This window comes from Triticum urartu, chromosome 7 (assembly GCF_003073215.2).
Source record: "Triticum urartu cultivar G1812 chromosome 7, Tu2.1, whole genome shotgun sequence".
NCBI classification, from domain to species: domain Eukaryota; kingdom Viridiplantae; phylum Streptophyta; class Magnoliopsida; order Poales; family Poaceae; genus Triticum; species Triticum urartu.
In genome coordinates, this window is record NC_053028.1 from 237,308,482 (window position 1) to 237,326,851 (window position 18,370).

Below are 18,370 nucleotides of genomic sequence, written 5' to 3' on the forward strand. Positions count from 1 at the left end.
CCACGAACCTGTCAGCCCTGATCGACCGCGCCTCCAGCTGCGTCACCACATCAGTAAAGAATTGAAGATTGCCCGCATAGTTGACTGCGTGCAGCTCGCCGACGGTCTCCTCGCAGATGTTGCCCAAGGCCGCGTTGGCTCTCTCCTGGAGCGTGGTGAGCATGGGGCCGTGCTCATGCTCCAGGATCCGCCGCTGGCGTATCTTGTCCGCATTCTGGCGCGCGACGGCCTCAGCCTCCTCCACCCGCTGGCGAAGAAGGAGCACCTCAGCCTGGGAGGTGGTTAACTCGCCTTGCGCCACCTCAAGGGCGGCCCGGGAAGCATCGGCCCGCCGCGTCACCTCCTCCAGCTTGGCCCTCAAGGCGGCAGTCCTGCCTTCAGCTTCGGCCCGGATCAACCCCAGCTTCTCCTCGAACTCGTGCTCGAGGTTCAAATGTGCCATCGCCACCCGACGTCCGACCTCCTCCAGGACACGGGCTTCCTGTGCAGCGACATCGTCCTCCGCCTGCGTCACCAGGCGCTCCCTCGTCTCCAGACGCTCGTAATCGCGGGTACGTTCAGCGGCTTCCAGCGTCAGCGCCTCCTCACGCTTCTGGAGCTCTGCTGAGTCGCCAGAGGCCACCTTCATCGACGTGAGGGCTGCCTCGCACAGCTCCACCTGCTCCTCTAGTGAGTGGCACCAGGCCAGGAGCTCCCGAGCCCACTCCTCCGCCGCCGTTCGCTGCCGGTCAACTTCCCGAGCCTCCTCAGCGGCCCAAGATCGGGCCTCCCGAGAGGCCACCAGCGACGCCTCGGCCTCTGCGTCGTCAAGATCGCGCTGACAGCACGCAAGGGCGATGGCGCCCTCCAGCTCGCGCCTCTCTGCAGCCAGGCGCAGGCCCTCAGCCTCGAGGCGCGCGTCTTCATTAGCAAGCTCCTCACCCAGCAGGCCCACCACATCAGCCGCCCTTCGAAGGAATCCTTGGCGGAGAGCGCGATGCTCCCGAGCGTGCTCGAGCACGTCTTCCACACCATCATTTGCCCCAAGCAAGCGCCGAGGGCCGCGAGGCAGCACTCCCCCTCCAGGCTGGGGGCTGGGGGCTGGCACCCATGCGACGGCCGGGCACGCCGCGTCAGAAGCCCGGCCCGGGGCCAGCCCGTCCCCAAGTGAAGAGCGCAGGAAACGCCTCAGCCAATACCAGTCCACGACCAGGCGAGAGGCCCACGGCAGGCTGGCTATGCCACGAGAAGGCCCGCGGAAGAGGATCGCGAGGTGCGCAGGGCCACGATACGCCTTGGGATGGTTCGTCTCTTCGATCGCCCTCACCACAAGGGCTCCGCTGCTCGGAGCGCTCGAGGACGGTGGAGGGGGCGAAGCCAAGGGGGACGGCTCCTCAGCCGTCTCCGCAAGCTCGGCTGGAAGGGGCCAGCGGAGCAAGGGTCAGTAAGAGCAACAGAAGGATCGGGAGCTGAGAAAGGAGAAGGCTTACTCATCAGTGGCGAAGTACTTTCTACGCTTCAGCAGGCGACAAGGGTAGCCGTCGCCCAGGGCCTCCCTTCTCTTCCGGAGGGCCCCAAAGTCCACGTGGAAGCGGCCTAAGAGTCGGGCGCAGGAATCAACCTGCGGCGAAGATGGAACATCAAGACGATCAGCGTCAGGGGCGCCTGCCTGATGTGCGCCGCCAATCGCCTCCCCAAGAGAAGAAGCTGGAGCCTCAGGGGCCCCAGTCGCAAGCGCAGAGGGCAGCTGTTTGTCACCCTCAGCCTCATCGGCACTGGCCCCGATAACTGCTTCTTCATGAGCCTCGCCCGGCGCTGTTACCACGCCGGGAGCCCCCTCGGTCTCTGGCGCCTCATGCCTCCCTGCTCCGCCGCTTGAGGAAGAGTCGCCTTGGCCGACTGGAAGGGCAGTCATCATTACTGGGTTCTCGCGAGGTCCTTGGAGGCCGGCGGGGCGCGGCCCCCACTCATCAAAGATAGGCATCTACTTCACAAAGTCGCCCCTGCTCTGGCAGAGGTACAGCAAGGCCCCTCCCTGCCGGACGCTGCCGGGGTTGGGGTCCCCAGCCAGTGCCAAGACCTCAGGAGCCAGGTCCTCTTCCTGGAGCCTCATGCGATCCTCGCGCCCACGGAAGGCCCACATCCGGCGAGAGTGGCGCTGGAGAGGAGCAATGCAGCATAGCAGGAACTCCTTCACCACCTTGGGCGCTGTCACGCAAAGCGAACTCAAGAGCGTGAAGCGGCGCCAGACGAAGACGAGCCGGGGGCTCTCAAGCGTCTCCTGGCCCCAGCCCGAATTGGGGACAGCAGGTGAGGTCGGCCCCGATAGCAAGGGGCTGGGCACCCCTGCGTCCACATACAGCCACCACTCGCGGAACCTGACCGCGGGCAGGGGGAGCTCGAAGTCAATCCCAGAGGCCGCAGTCTCAGACGCGGCAACGAAGCTCACGCATGCCCAGCATTGGGTAGGGTCGACAAGATGCAGCGAGAAGAAGTGGCGCAGCAAGGCAACCGAAGGGGGGATGCCCACCATAGCTTCGCAAACAAAGGCGAAGACCGAAAGGAGGGTGATGGATTCAGGACCCAGATGCATCATGTGGATCTGATAGTGGGAAAGCACGGCGTTGAAGAAATCAGAAAAGGGAGGAACTAGACCCGCCCACAGGGCGTCGGCAAAATACGGGACCTCGGTGGCTGTCCTGTCGATGGAGAAGTGGGACGTGGGCCAAGCCGTCGTCCTCCCGCATTCATTGAAGATGGTGGCCAGAGCCGAGCTAACCTTGCCCAAGGCCTCGGCGGGAGCCGCCAGCGGTGGCGGGCAAGGCGGAGACACGGGTTCCCTCCCTCTTCCCTTCTTCATCGGAGCCATGGCGATGGAAAGGGGGGGAGGTTTGAGATTGAGTTGAAAACAGAAACCGGAGTTCGAGCGAAGGAAGGACAGAGGGCGCTCGAGCAATAAAAAGAGGAACGGCCGTGTACGACTACGGGTCCGCCAAGCATGGCGCAAAATAAGGAGGGCATGGGGGAACAGTGCCGCCCACGTCTAATCAACTGCCACGCGACGTCTAAGGCCGCAGGCTGTTAGGGACCGCGGCGCTTCGCTCTTGCCCTTCCGCCTCCCTGCACGGCCAAGTCCGGCCGCGCCTTGGGCCCGGGGGCTACTATCGGCGTTCTGGGAACGGGGGTCCCCAGACTTGCCTGCCTGCAGCCTGCAGCGTGGCTCAAAGGGGGGCCCAGCACGGCCCATCTTCACCAACACAAACCCAAGACCCTCGCGAGGAGCCAAGCCTCGCGGGGCGGACGATGCGGACCTTCCTCAGGCACGGCCTTGTCAGGCTGGCTCACGAGGAGGCGGAGAGATCAAGGCGGGATACCTCACGAGGTGCCCGTGACGCAAGCCATGACGACTCAGGGCGCCAGGCGGGTGCCAGCCCGCGCAGCGTCGTCCTTTCCTCCTTGGTGCAAAGGGGGCAAGCGCAGCCCCGCAGTACCAAGGCATCAGGCAAAGGTTGCCATTTCGGTGCAACGAGACCAAGACCAGGAGGACTACGAGACGGAGGTCACCATGGAGCCCAAGACGGCATCATCACCAGAGTTTTGCGCAGGCGAAGACTACTTTTGTCAGGATAGCTGATACTTGCTGTCCCCTTTCAAATTAGCCCGCCATTGTTGGCTCCCTTCCCGATCCATATTTGGGAAGAGGACCAGGGCCTCTATAAATAGGACCAGCCACCCACCGGTCTGGGGGTCGTTCGGTCGGTTTTTTGGAAGTAGAGAGAGAAAGAGGGTGACTGAACTCCTCCCAGCAGTTCATCGCCCCAGCCAAGAACAGACCCTCGCGAGGCTGTTCTTCCTTGTATTGTTCATCATCTTCAGCCCAAGAGGCAATCCACCACACCACACACTGGAGTAGGGTATTACACCACAACGGTGGCCCGAACCAGTATAAACCTTGTGTCTCTTGCGTTATTCTTTCCGTAGTTTAGATCCTGGCCTGGCGGGGGGGTGCAAGTAGGTAGGAGGCGAAATCTACGCGCGCACCCTAGTGTTCGAACCTCAAGGGTCTACCGGAACCCGAAATCCGACAAGCTGGGTCGAGCACCTCAGTGGAGAAAGCTAAAACTGACTGTCATGATGAAGCGAGAGCTGGTCGCTGTTCGAGTGGTTTTTCGAGTTCCTAAAGACTTATGCCGCTTAGGGAGAGGAGCCGGCTCTGTCCGGCCAAGGCGTGGATAGCGCCCCGAACTCGGTCTTCCGAACACCAGGGGCTTAAGTGAGAGTGTTCAGGCATTATAGTCCGATTGCCTTGTTCGTTGGGCTGAGCGCCTCCCTCGAAGGACCCAAACATGGGAAAAAGAGCGCTCAGGTTTATCCCCGAACACCCCAGCACTAGCGGCATGGGGGCAGAAGCCGACGACTCGCCATCTCTCAGAATTGATAAATAGCCGCACAGAAGGTAATATTTTAAATTCCAATAGCATTGCTTAGCGCATATGAACAATTTTTCAGCGCACAGGACAAAACGAGCAAGTTTCACTCAAAAATTACATCCCTAGAACATTCATCCGCCAGAAGGCAGGCACCCTTCAGAACATCCTTATAGTAATTTTCGGGCTTGCGATGCTCTTTCCCCGGCGGTGGCCGGTCCTTCACAAGCTTCTCAGCATCCAGCTTGCCCCAGTGCACCTTAGCACGGGCAAGGGCCCTACGGGCACCTTCAATGCAGACGGAGCGCTTGATGACTTCAAGCCTTGGACAGGCCTCCACCAGCCGCCGCACCAGCCCGAAATAGCTCCCAGGCAGAGCCCCTCTAGGCCACAGCCGAACAATGAGGCCCTTCATGGCCTGTTCGGCCGCCTTGTGGAGCTCGACCAGTTGCTTCAGCTGGTCGCTCAGGGGCACGGGGTGTCCGGCCTCGGCATACTGAGACCAGAGCACCTTCTCTGTCGAGCCGCCCTCCTCGGCTCGATAGAATGCGGCGGCATCGGACACACTCCGGGGAAGATCTGTGAACGCTCCTGGAGAGCTCCGGATTCGGGTAAGTAACAAGTAACTCCCGTTTATGTGTTTGCTTTGCATAAAGAATGCCTTACCCACCGCTATCTTCTTCGCCTCATCCAACTCCTGGAGGGTCTTCTGGGATTCGGCCTTGGCAGACTTGGCATTTTCAATAGCCACCGCGAGCTCGGACGCTCGCGTCTTTGAGTCAAGCTCCAAACTCTCATGTTTTTCCATGAGAGCCTGGAGCTCTTGCCGTACCTTGCCAACCTCGGCCTCATACTTCTCCCGCTCAGTGCGCTCCGAGGCTGCCCTCTTCTCGGCCTCGACCAGCGCTTGCTTAAGGGTCGCCACCTCAGACGTGGCCCCTACAATAGCCACGATAATCCTGTCATTCTTTGAAATTGCACCTTTTTATATATATTAAAAAATAAGGTATTTCTTACCTTCATTGTCCTCGAGCTGCTTCTTGGCACGCCCGAGCTCTTGCTCGGACCGCTCGAGGTTCTGCTTTCGCGTGTCCACTTCCGCGGTCAGTGCGGCGGATGCAAGTAGAGAAGCCTGCATACGCATATTTTTGACTCATTTTTGTTAGACTCCTACGAATTTTATTTGATCCTCTATTCGGCCTTTCTTCCCGAACGCCAAACAGAGCATCAGGGGCTACTGTCTATGCAGTAATATTATTTACACATTCTTTACTTACCTCAAAGCCTGTTAAAAGGCTAGTACAAGCTTCAGTCAGTCCGCTCTTGGCAGACTGAACCTTCTGCACCACCGCACTCATAATAGTGCGGTGTTCCTCGTCGATGGAGACGCCTTGGAGCGCCTCCAACATATTGTCCGGCGTCTCCGGTTGGACGGGGGCCACCGGCACGGTGGACTTGCTCCTCTTGGAAGGAGATCCCCCGCCAGACTCTGGAACCTTTGAAGGTTCCGGAGCAGAGTCCGGCCTAGAGCCGGACTTGGAGCCCTGGGGGGTTTCATCCCCTTTACTCCTGGAGTCCGGGGGGTCGCCTTGCGGTGCCTCCAGGACCACCTCCTCCCGGCTTGGAACCTGTTGGGACAACACTTCGGTGTCGTCCGTAGGGCGGGGGGAGGAAGCCGTCGGAAGCGAGTTCACATCCGACGAGTCCAATGAGCCGCTCGACGACGCGTCGAGCCGGTCTTTGGGTGGGCTGCATAAACATGTTGGACGTAAGGGAAAGCTGTGCAATAAACGAATACTATGAATTACTCTGGTATCCGGATACTTACGATTTTGCCAGGGGCTTGGCCCTGGGCTGCCACTCCTCTCCGTCGTCGGCGACGTCGGTGGAGTAGTCCGGAGGGAGGGTTTTCCCCTTCTTGGACCCTCCGGCCTCCCCAGAGAGGGCGGCCATCCTTTTCTTCTCTCCCCCCGCTGGAGGGGGAGAGGTCTCTTCTTCTTCCTCCTCGTCTTCACGGGAGGAATGCACCTCGGAACCGTCGGATGATGGATCCGACACCTCCTGGCGCCGGGCACTCTTTCGAGTCCCCCCGGCCTTTTTCGCGGCCTTCTTCTCCGGCACCACATAGAGTGCCGGAACCAGCAGCTTCGCCAAGCGAGCGTCCGCTGGGCCTTCGGGCAAAGGAGCTGGACAGTTGATCTGCCTGGATGTCACCTGCCAATCCTGTCAAAGGTAAGGGAGCTTAGATCCCGCATGGAGTCAAACTATGAAAAACTGATACCCTGTAAAAGGAAAAAAAGCTTACCGCAAGAGCGTGACGCTGCGCACTGAATCCACGATCCTCGGTAGCAGACGCGGGAGCCTCGGCGCCCTTGAAAAGCACCTTTCAGGCATCTTCGTACGTCGTGTCGAAGAGCCTGCTCAAAGTTTGGTGACGCGTCGGGTCGAACTCCCACAGGTTGAAAGCCCATTGTTGACACGGGAGGATCAAGCGGATGAGCACAACCTGGACTACGTTGACAAGTTTGAGCTTCTTGTCCACCAGGGTTTGGACGCATGTTTGGAGTCCGGTCAGCTCTCCTTTCTTACCCCACGACAGGCCCGTCTCCTTCCAGGAGGTGAGCCGCGTAGGGGGTCTGGATCGAAACTCAGGGGGTGCGACCCATTCGGCGTCGCGCGGCTCGGTGATGTAAAACCACCCCGATTGCCACCCCTTCAGGGTCTCCACAAAGGAGCCCTCGAGCCATAGGACGTTGGCCATCTTACCCACCATGGTGCCTCCGCACTCCGCCTGGTTGCTGCGCACCACCTTCGGCTTGACGTTGAAAGTCTTGAGCCATAGGCCGAAATGGGGGCGGATGCGGAGGAAGGCCTCACACATGACGATAAACGCCGAGATGTTGAGGACGAAGTTCGGGGCCAGATCGTGGAAATCCAGGCCGTAGTAGAACATGAGCCCCCGGACAAATGGTTGGAGAGGGAAGCCCAGTCCGCGGAGGAAATGGGGGAGGAACACCACCCTCTAATGGGGCCTAGGGGTGGGGATGAGCTGCCCCTTTTCGGGAAGCCGGTACGCGATGTTGTTAGACAGGTATCCGGCCTTCCTCAGCTTTTTGATGTGTCCCTCCGTGACGGAGGAGACCATCCACTTGCCTCCCGCTCCGGACATGGCTGGAGAAGGTTGAGGTGGGAAGTGCGGACTTGGGCGCTGGAGCTCGAGTGCGCAAGAATGGATAGGAGAAGGAGGAAGAAGGCGTAGGTGAAAAGGTGGATCCTTATCCCCTTATATGGGTGGACGCAACTACATGTCCCCACCAGCCTGGTAAAACTAGCTTATCTCCAAGCGCCGTAATCAATGGCGCGGTTGGGTTACCCACGCACGTATTGATGAGAATCCTGGGATAAGGGGACACGATCTATGCTTTAACAAGACGTGCCAAGGAAACCGCCTCGCATGACGCGCTAAGGTGGGATAATGAGAGGACTCGGATAAAGGCTTGGCCATGGTGTGACACGCTACAGAATACGTCAGCAGATTAGATTGGTGTAAATATTATTCTCTCTGTGGCAATATGTGGAAACTTATTTTGAAGAGCCGGACACTATCTTTGTGTTCAAAATCTTCTATGAAGTACTTGGAGGAGGAACCCGCCTGGCAATGCCGAAGACAATCTGCGCGCCGAACTCGTCGTCATTGAAGCCTGGTTCAGGGGCTACTGAGGGAGTCCTGGATTAGGGGGTGTCCGGATGGCCGGACTATACCTTCAGCCGGACTCTTGGACTATGAAGATACAAGATTGAAGACTTCATCCCGTGTCCGGAAGGGACTTTCCTTGGCGTGGAAGGCAAGCTTGGCGATACGGATATGAAGATCTCCTACCATTGTAACCGACTTTGTGTAACCCTAACCCACTCCGGTGTCTATATAAACCGGAGGGTTTTAGTCCGTAGGACAACGTACACATCAACAATCATACCATAGGCTAGCTTCTAGGGTTTAGCCTCTTCGATCTCGTGGTAGATCTACTCTTGTACTACCCATATCATCAATATTAATCAAGCAGGACGTAGGGTTTTACCTCCATCGAGAGGGCCCGAACATGGGTAAAACTTCGTGTCCCTTGCCTCCTGTTACCATCTGGCCTAGACGCACAGTTCGGGACCCCCTACCCGAGATCCGCTGGTTTTGACACCGACAACGGTGGTTCCTGTTCTTCTCCTGCATCGTCGTCCATACTGTCGATGTCTTCGGAGCCGATGTCGAGCATGTCGGATAAGTCTTCGACGGTGGCTATTAAGTGGGTGGTGGGTGGGGGACGAATTTCTTCATCGTCCGCTTCCCACTCAAGCCGGACATAGTTCAGCCAAGGGCCTCCTGACAAGGAGAGAGACCTTAATGAATTTAGCACATCGCCCAAGGGCGAGTGCTGAAAGATATCCGCGGAGGAAAACTCCATGATCGGCGCCCAATCAGATTTGATAGGCACGGACACATGCGGTTTGGAGCCCGTGGCCGGGGACGAATCCAAGGATCCAGCAACACAGGTCTCCTAGGAGGTGAAGTCAGTATTCGGCTCTATCGCCGCTGAGTGTGCGGCCTCCGTGGCGGGGTCCATCCACCCGTCCTCGGACGGCGCGATCTGCTCCGGATCGAGGGCGGAGTTGCCACAGGGGTGATCTCCCAAACACTATCCGGTGGCAGAGCTAAGTCATGCTCGTCGTGACTGTGCGGTGCACCTGACACGGGCTCGAATCCGTCGAAGATCAAGTCTCCGCGGATGTTGGCAGTATAGTTTAAGTTACCAAACCTGACCTGACGTCCAGGGGCGTAGCTCTCGATCTGCTCCAAATGGCCAAGCGACTTGGCCTGTAGTGCGAAGCCGCCGAATACGAAGATCTGTCCGGGGAGAAAAACCTCACCCTAGATCGCATCATTGCCAATGATCGAAGGAGCCATCCAGCCTTATGGTGATGACACAGTGGAACTGTCAATGAAAGCACCAATGTCAGTGTCAAAATCGGCCGATCTCGGGTAGGGGGTCCCGAACTGTGCGTCTAAGGCGGATGGTAACAGGAGGCGGGGACACAATGTTTACCCAGGTTTGGGCCCTCTCGATGGAGGTAATACCCTACTTCCTGCTGGATTGATCTTGATGATATGAGTATTACAAGAGTTGATCTACCACGAGATCGTAGAGGCTAAACCCTAGAAGCTAGCCTATGATTCTGATTGTCCTTGTCCTACGGACTAAACCCTATGGATTATATAGACATCGGAGGGGGCTAGGGTTACACAGAGTCGGTTACAAGGGAGGAGATCTACATATCTGAATTGCCAAGCTTGCCTTCCACGCAATGGAGAGTCCCACCCGGACACGGGACGAAGTCTTCAATCTTGTATCTTCATAGCCCAACAGTCCGACCAAAGGATATAGTCCGGATGTCCGGGGACCCCCTAATCCAGGACTCCCTCAACAGCTGCTAGCAGCAGGAGGCGGGAGCAGGTGGTCCCGGCGGCGCTGGAGGAAGAAGACGAGAGATTGAAGATGGATGCCGGTTGTTGGATGTAAATCCAACGGCCAACGATGTCAGAATCATTTGTTGACTAAGTTGACAATGACTTGCGTTGGCTTCGACCTAGTGGCCCACATTTCATCCTCCAAAAATGTGGCACGTATTCAACCCATTCAATTTGATCTCTTTTTTTTAGAATTACAGTCCATTTGCTAGGCTGGGTGAACAAATAATGTAGCGTCCATGCGGCCCATTTATTTTTTTCCTAAAAAATTACATGCCATTTGCACTTTCTCGATATACACGATTTTGCTGGGCTGATTCTAATTATAATGTTGGGTTGGGCACAACAATGTTATCAAAAAATAAACATGGCTGAGCATTTTGTTATAAATATATTTAAATAATAAGTGATTTATTATTTCATTGGTCATTAAATCATACCATGCTTTTTGTACACAATCACCAGGATTTTTGTTGCCAAAAAATCCAGGATTTTATTGTTAAGAAATTATTTTTATAAGTTAATAAGATGTGGGATATTGTTTTCTTACATATGTAAGTATATGTTAAATATATGATGACAATAACAATAATATATAATAACATATAAAATAATTTAAATATATATATCATATAGTTAGAAGGGAAACATAAGTTGGACCAGGCGTTCCTATTCTTATATAGAAAAATAGAACAAACCCCTGCGTTTTCTTCAAAAAAATACATAAATTGGGCTGCCGATGTTTCACGAAAAATAAAACCTCGGATGGGAGGTCCATAGGCCGATCGATACATGACGGCCCTCAAAAAAATACAAACCGGCATGTCATGGGCTGCGCATGTTAAAAAAGAAAGCCTAGACGGGGCAGCCCAAAACCCAGCTGATACTTGTTGCCCCAGTGATAATAAATGATACCTACCAGCTCCCCGGCTTCATTGTGAATTTATCTCCCATAGTAACTACGCTGAAACACCTAAAAAATTGTAACTATGTTGACAAACCCGTGGGCCCCAACGTCAGTATAGCATTAGGACGAAGTATTTTTTCGATGAGGCACTTGCTTGCGTACGGCCATAGACCTGGTAGATCCCGACTGTCCGCCTCTCCACGTACAGTCCTCTCCAGATTCCTCTCGTTTGTTCAGCATGTTCACAACGGCAGACAGTGGCGCCGCAGCGAGCGCGAAAAGGCGCCGGAGGAGATCGAACCACCTAAGGCAATGCCCTATTTGTAACGAAAGTACTAAAATAGCCCAGTGGCCAAGTGACACTACCCGACAGGCAACAGCTCTTCCGCCCGGGTTCGATTCCACCCGATGTAGGGAAAATATCTCCAAATTTTTTGCCCCTGCCATTATTGACATGTGGGTCCCCATTGTCATCTACTCACACCACGTCCAACACTTGCCAAAATGTCGTCCCTCGTTTTCTCTGTTTTTCGCACACTCGACATTTTGTGGGCATTTTGAAAAGAGCATACCTTTTTGACTATGCATCATATGAAGATGTGCTATGCATGAATGTTGATCAACATGATGTTAACTGGTTGGTAGTTCCATTTTCGACCATGAATAAAACTTCCAACATGATGTTAACCTTGTTTGAAAAGGCCGTGTTAATATAAATGCTCTGCCTCTAAAAGTTGCAGTTTCTTATCTGAAACTGAACTTGCAGTTTCTTATCTGAAACTGAAAGTTGCAGTTTCTTCTGTGAGAATCACATTGTCTGCACTTTTATACTCCTACGAAACTACATTCTTTTAAGTGCTAAAAATAGATCTCTAGAATTCATAAAATACTTCATATGCTCAATACTGCAAATCTGAAATTCAAAAGACATTCATATCTGAAAGTACTCTCAAAATACACAACACAAAACACAATTCACAACCCGCAAATACTGACAACCCTAAGATCCTATCCCTATTCTCCATTGCAAAACCACCTCCTCCCCTCTCCATCAGCTCCATTCCAAAACCACCGCCTCGCCTCTCCCTCTTCTCCATTGCAAAACCACCTCCTCTCTCCTCGGACGAGGATCCCCTGACGTAGCCCATCCTGCCATTGAGACACTGACACATGGGTCCCAACAAGCGCGGGGCCCACCTGTCAGTAACTGAAAGGCAGGGAAACCTCTCCTCTCCATCATCTCCATTCCAAAACCACCGTCTCACCTCTCCCTCTTCTCCATTGCAAAACCACCCCTCTCCTCTCCATCATCTCCATTCCAAAACCACGGTCTCGCCTCTCCCTCTTCTCTATTGCAAGAACACCATCTCTCCTCCCATCTTCCAAAGCTAGCACCGGACCGCTTAGAAGGACATCTATGGAGAGGATGCAGCAGTGAATCAGGCAGATCGCCAGCGGCGACCAGGCAAAGTTAGCCAGGTTGAAGGAGATCCTTACTTGGCTTGACAATGAGTGGGAGATTTCGAGGACGGTAAGTTCCATGTGGCAATGTATGCGAAGGAGCGAGATGACGGCGATGAGGGCAGCGATGTACTCCTCGGTGGCAGTCACGCCGCAGTCCTTCGAGGTCATCGAGCATCTCCTCTGGGTGATGGATCAGATAGATTCGCCCGAGGTGAAAGTCAGGCGGAGGTGGTGGGCATACAGGTTGAAGGTCAAGCACCCAGAGGATAACGAATCAATCGAGTATGGTGTGTCATTCGTGAGGGTGCAGAGCCAGCCGAAGCCACATGAGTATTCGTTCTACCACCGCAAGAGGAGGCCGGATGGAGCGACGTCCCTTCTCCGCCGTTCTCCACGGTTCCCTTGATGCTCACCTCATTTCAACGGCGTCAATAGGGTTTAAGGTAAGCTTCGCACTAACCTAATCTTCCATCTGCTCATGCTTACAATCAGTGTGACAGCTAATAAAAATCATGCTTACAATCAATCTCCGAGTACTACGCCAGTCACCCTAAAATAGCTCTGGACCTTTGGGTCAAAGTTGTGACACTTTATACAAATAAAGAAAAATAGATTGGTGCTTCTTTTAGAAAAGAGTACTCCCTAGAAAACTGCCAATATAAGCTACTAGTATTTTTTTGAGTCTAAGCTACTAGTATTTGGTTAGAGGATTTGCTGCCGAGAAAGATCCGTCCATAGTGAGCGCCACACATCCCACTGGTGGTGGTGTATGCCAATGCTTAGATGTAGCAAGGTTGGTGTCGGTAATTTTTTACTTGGCACCTCGCACTCTGCTTATATGCCGGTTCCATCCGTACATTTGTGCAGTTCCACCAAAATGTAGCTGAATAACCATGTTTGCACAGATAATGAAAAAGCATGATTGCATTATAGTGGCACTAGTTGATGAAACATACACTAGTAAATAGAATAAAATATTGCGATAGTATCATAGTATGCCATGCTGCGAGGGCGAGATGGGCCCTGCGACGCCTCATACAGTACGCCTCATACTGGAAATCGACCCAAGTCTCCCTAATACACCTTCTGCCAGGGATGAACATCAGTGTACAATGGTAGTACAAGGAGGGGCCTTAAGACATTCCAATCTCTATTTTTGTGCAGATCAACTAAAATTAAGCACCCCAGTTTGCAAAAACGCTTAAACATTAACAATGGGACTAGTTGATGAAACATATACTAACAAAGAGAAGCACTTTCTTTATCTACATTGGAAATTAAATGATAAAGAGGACACTCTCTCTATTTTAACAGTATTATTACTTCATTTTATCAATGGCACTAGGGTTGAGGAGGTGGCAAACGAGGTGTACCGTGCGTCGCAAGGATGGAGGCTGGGGGTGCTTAGACTGGGATGCTGAAGCTGGCTCTATGTTCCCCCCTGATGTTTCTGTGGTAGCATTTGGGTTGTAATCCAAAGTTGGTCGAGCTGGTGTTGCGTCCCCCTACCTGCATAGCTTATGTGGCAAACTTGTCTCCTGCTAGTACTCAGTCCGGTCTGGTCGTAGTTGCATAACTGCCCGTTTACACTGAGATGTTGTCGGATAATGCTTCTTTATGGTAGGGTTTCTTTAATGAAACCGGAGGAAACCCCCTCTTTCGATATATAAAAAAATCAGTGGCACTAGCGGTTCCAAAACATTGCCTCAAATTAATAGTGCCACTAGATTAAGGTGCAAAATAATAACATTACTACTTTATCATGGAAGTGCCAAAACAGTAGCACAAGAGCAGACTCAACATGCATGATCTTTGGCAAACGGTCAGACCAAAAATCCACATACCTCGTGATGGGAACCATATCTGTAGTCAATGCCTCGTAGATGGGAACCGCTCTCGTGTTTAGATCTAGAGAGGACGAGATAGTGTGAAGAGAGCAACACTAGCAAGCAAGCATGGAGGCTCCTGCCTATATAGTGGAGTACTAGTTTTCTTTTGTCTACCGGAGCCGGCTTGACCTCGTCAATGAATGTCGAGAAGTCTTCATGCACATACCCCGGAGGCACAGTTGTCGTCATTTTGATCTGAAGCACCGGATTATAACATATAACACGAAAAAATGCCACATTGTCGGATTTCAGGTTGTGGCAAAATCCCTGAGGTTCGAACACTGGGGTGCGCACAAAGATCTTTCCCCCAGCTCATGCTCTCACAATGATCTCAAAACCTAGCTCGCCGAACCCGAATAACAAGGGACACAAGAGTTTATACTGGTTCAGGCCACCGATGTGGTGTAATACCCTACTCCAGTGTGATGTGGTGGATTGCCTGCACCTGCTCCTTTAGAACCAAAGAGGCAACTGGTGCTCTGCGCCCGCTGGCGCCCACTTGGCACCCGCCTGGCCTTGGTTGTCATGGCTCACATCACAGGAACCTCATGATGTGCCCCTCACCTTGATCTCTCCGCTCCTCGCGAGCCAGCCTAGTGAGGTTGCCCCTGAGGAGGTCTTGTGTCGTCCGCCTCGCGAGGCTTGGCCCCTCGCGAGGGTCTTGAGCGTTTGCTGGTGAAGATGGGCCCTACCAGGCTGCTAGAGGAGCTACGCCGTGGGCCACAGGCAGGCAAGTCTGGGGACACCCGTTCCCAGAATGCCGAAAGTAGCCCCTGGGCCCAAGGTGTGCTCGGACTTGTCTTTGAGACGAAGCCAAGGGGCAAGTGCAGAGCGTCGCGGGCCCCAACCGCCTGCGGCCTTGATTGATGTGTGGAGACTGATGGGACGTGGGCGTCTTCGCTTCCCCATGCCGCCTTGGCAACTGCCCGACTTGAGAAAGGCTGGGGCGCACCGCGGTGTCTTCATTGCTTGCCTTTGTCTTGCTCCAGTGCCCATTTCTTGCTCTTCGCCCCCAAGTCTCGAGATCTGCACCAGCCTTCCTCCAAGCCCGCCATTTATGGCACCTAGCAAGACAAAGGCCACCCTTCCACCCTCCTGGTATGAGCCGGCTCTGAGTACGCCATTCGTCTCAGATAAGAACCTTTCCACCACACTCCTGATGACGGCGGAGGGAGCCGATAAGAAGAGAAAGCCCGCGCATCGGGTTGGCTCCACCAAGCCGGAGGCCTCTGACAGCACCTTTTATCCTTTCCTCATGAGCAGCATCGTGGAGGGGTTGGTTCCCCCCCTTCTCTGACTTCTTCTACTCCGTCCTCAGCCATTACAAGCTGCATGCCCTCCATCTTCATCCCAACACTGTCCTCCTTCAGTCGATCTTCGCCTTCTATTGAGAGGCATACATTGGGGTGATGCCGTCTATGGCGCTGCTGTGCCACTTCTTCTATCTCTGGATCAAGGACGGCCCCTACTCGGGGTGTGCCAAATTCATCGCAGACAACAAGACCAATGCGATCTCGAAGGCCGGGAAGAAGGCCGAGGGCTTCAGGAGCAAGTGGGTCCTGATGGACGCCAAGTCCTCCCACCCCCGGCTGGTGCTGCCGACAGGGATGCCTATGTCCCACGACGGGTGGTTCAGCGTGAGGCTCATCGACCCCCGGGCGGAGCATGTGCTGGAGAAGATGACCGTCGATCTGAAGCCTGACGGAACTGGGCACGGCTCTCCGCTCCCTGGTCGAGGACAACCAGGGGTACCCTCCTGACTCCGTTGTTCCTCTGTACCACCGCCCCAACGGAGCGAAGGTTGCCGCCACCATGCCCGTCTTCGATGGGCGCGGGCATGTCCCGCCGGCGCCTTTTGATGTTCCGGTAGCGTCGACCCCAGTGGTGGTGTCCTCCGGCAGCTCTGACAGGGAGGAGGAGGAGCAAGACTCGGAGGCGACCCCAAAGGGGACCGGGGAGACCTCCCCTCCGTGCAAGGTCAATCTCCTCTGCACCCTGCCTGATGACGACGACGCCGGTGACCATCCGGTGAGGGGGTCTTGCCCCCTGCTGGGGTCACCACCAGGTCCAAGGTCACCCCCTCGAAGAAGTCAACGACGGTGATTCCGATGAAGAGCAAGTCGGCACTGGTCACCAAAGGCGACGCTCCTACCCTGGTATTGTCCGATGCTGCCACAGAGCCGGTTACTGCCGCCTCATCTGCTCCTGGGGCCCACACACGTGCGCTCCAGACCGTGGGGCCCTTGGGCTCCCTGCTCCTGAAGAGGTCATGGGACTACACCGCCATGGACCAGTAAGCATCTTGTCCTGACTTTGTTCTTGCTCTTGCTTTTGTTGCTGCTTCCTGATGTTCCTCCCTTGCCTTACCAGGCCAACGCTGTCAACAAAGAGGAAGAGGGAGGGGGCGAGCACATCCTCGCGTGCCCAGCAGCCTGGCCTGGCTGTACCCCCTCCATCACAGAAAGGTGGTGAAGGCGCCCACACTTATCCCACTCGGTCGTCCTCACGAGGCCCGGTGGACAAGCCTCAGGAGAAGGCGATCCCCTCGGCCAAACCGGCTCCGGAGGCGCCTATCCCCAACTCGCTCGTTGAAGCGGCCAAGGTTCAGGAGCCCCCAGCTCCACTTCCTGTCGTCTCCAGCTCGCAGGTCTTGGCGACGGCGCAGCCTCCTCCTTTGGTTGAATCGCTGGCCCGCGATCCTTCTACTCTACCCGACGCCTTTGAGGAGGCCCTTTCCATGCTGGCGCGGCTTTAGGGCGACCTCCAAGGCGCTGACCCTCGACTGGTGGCGGGGCGCCTTGAACTGATCTCTGGTTGGCTGCAGTCTGACGTGTCTGTCAGGGCGGCACTGAGCCACACCATGGCAGCTGCCGAGGGAGACAAGCGGGCCGCTGAATGAGCCGCGGCTGCCCGTGAGGTGGCGCTAAAGGACGCCGAGGCTGCCAAGAAGCGCTGCCGGTCGATGGAGGTCGAGCGGGAGACTACGCGCAACGAGCGCGCGACCGAGGCTCGCGGTCGGAAGGCGGAGGAGGAGAAGATGAAGGCCCGAGAAGATGTCGTCGCCAGTCGTGACGCCGAGCTGGAGCAATTGGCGAGGGCGCAGGCCATGGAGCGCAACCATTTGGAGGAGCTGGAGAAGAAGATGGCAGCGGAAAAAGCCTAGCTAGAGGCCAAGGCGAAGATTCTGCCCGAGGATCGCGCGGCCTTCAAGTCCCTTGAGGAGAGATCCTGCGAGGTGCTGAAGACGCTCTACGAGAAGGTCTTGGAGAAGCTACTGGTGACGGATGATGAAGGCCCCGCCCAACTGCTTCCTTATCTTGTCGTGGCGCTCGAGGGTGTCGTCGCTGGGATCGTCCCCATGGTGGAGGGGGAAGCCCACACACTTTCTTCTTTGGCTCTGACGTGCGTCTTCAGCCACCTGCATCTTCGCGACCCGAACACCAACCTCAGTGAGCTGCTCGAGCCCGTGGAGGAGGGGCGCTGCGCACCTGCTGCCGCAGCCCTGTTGAAGAAGTTCCTCGCCATCGAGCCTGTGCCTCCAATCGATGGCCCCGCCGACCCTGCGACTGAGGCTGATGACACGTTCGAGGGTGACGCTATTGGCGGGAAGGCGCTCCCTACCGACGGTGCCCAAGGATGAAGAGAAGGCTTGCTGGTGAACAACGGTGCTCCTTCTTGTTTTACTTTCCTATGAGATTTCATGTGACATGAGACGTGGCTCGTGGAGGCGTTAAAACTCTGACGTTTTGGGGATAATATGTTGTGTAATAATTTATTTAGGTTCCGCGGTTTCCTTCCCATTTGCTTGATGTTCTACGTCGGCAGGGCCCGACCCCGCGCATACCTCAGCCGCCATTGAGCCATCCGGTTCACCGGGATGGACCAAGGAGTGAGGGGCTACGTGGTCAGTTAGGCTCCTGAGTTGCGATGCTCAGGAGTCCCCCTTGACGCTCAAACATCCTGCGGGAAGGAGTCGTTGAGGTAGGCCTTGTTGTTCTACGTCGTCAAGGCCTGACCCCGCGCATACCTCAGCCAGCATTGGGCCGTCCGGATCACCAGGACGGACGAAGGAGTGAGGGGCTATGTGGCTAGTTAGGCTCCTGGGTCACGATGCTCGGGAGTGGTGCGCGACGACCAGGTCTGAGGGACCTGGCAGGGCGGCATACGCTAGGGAGGACCTAAGTGT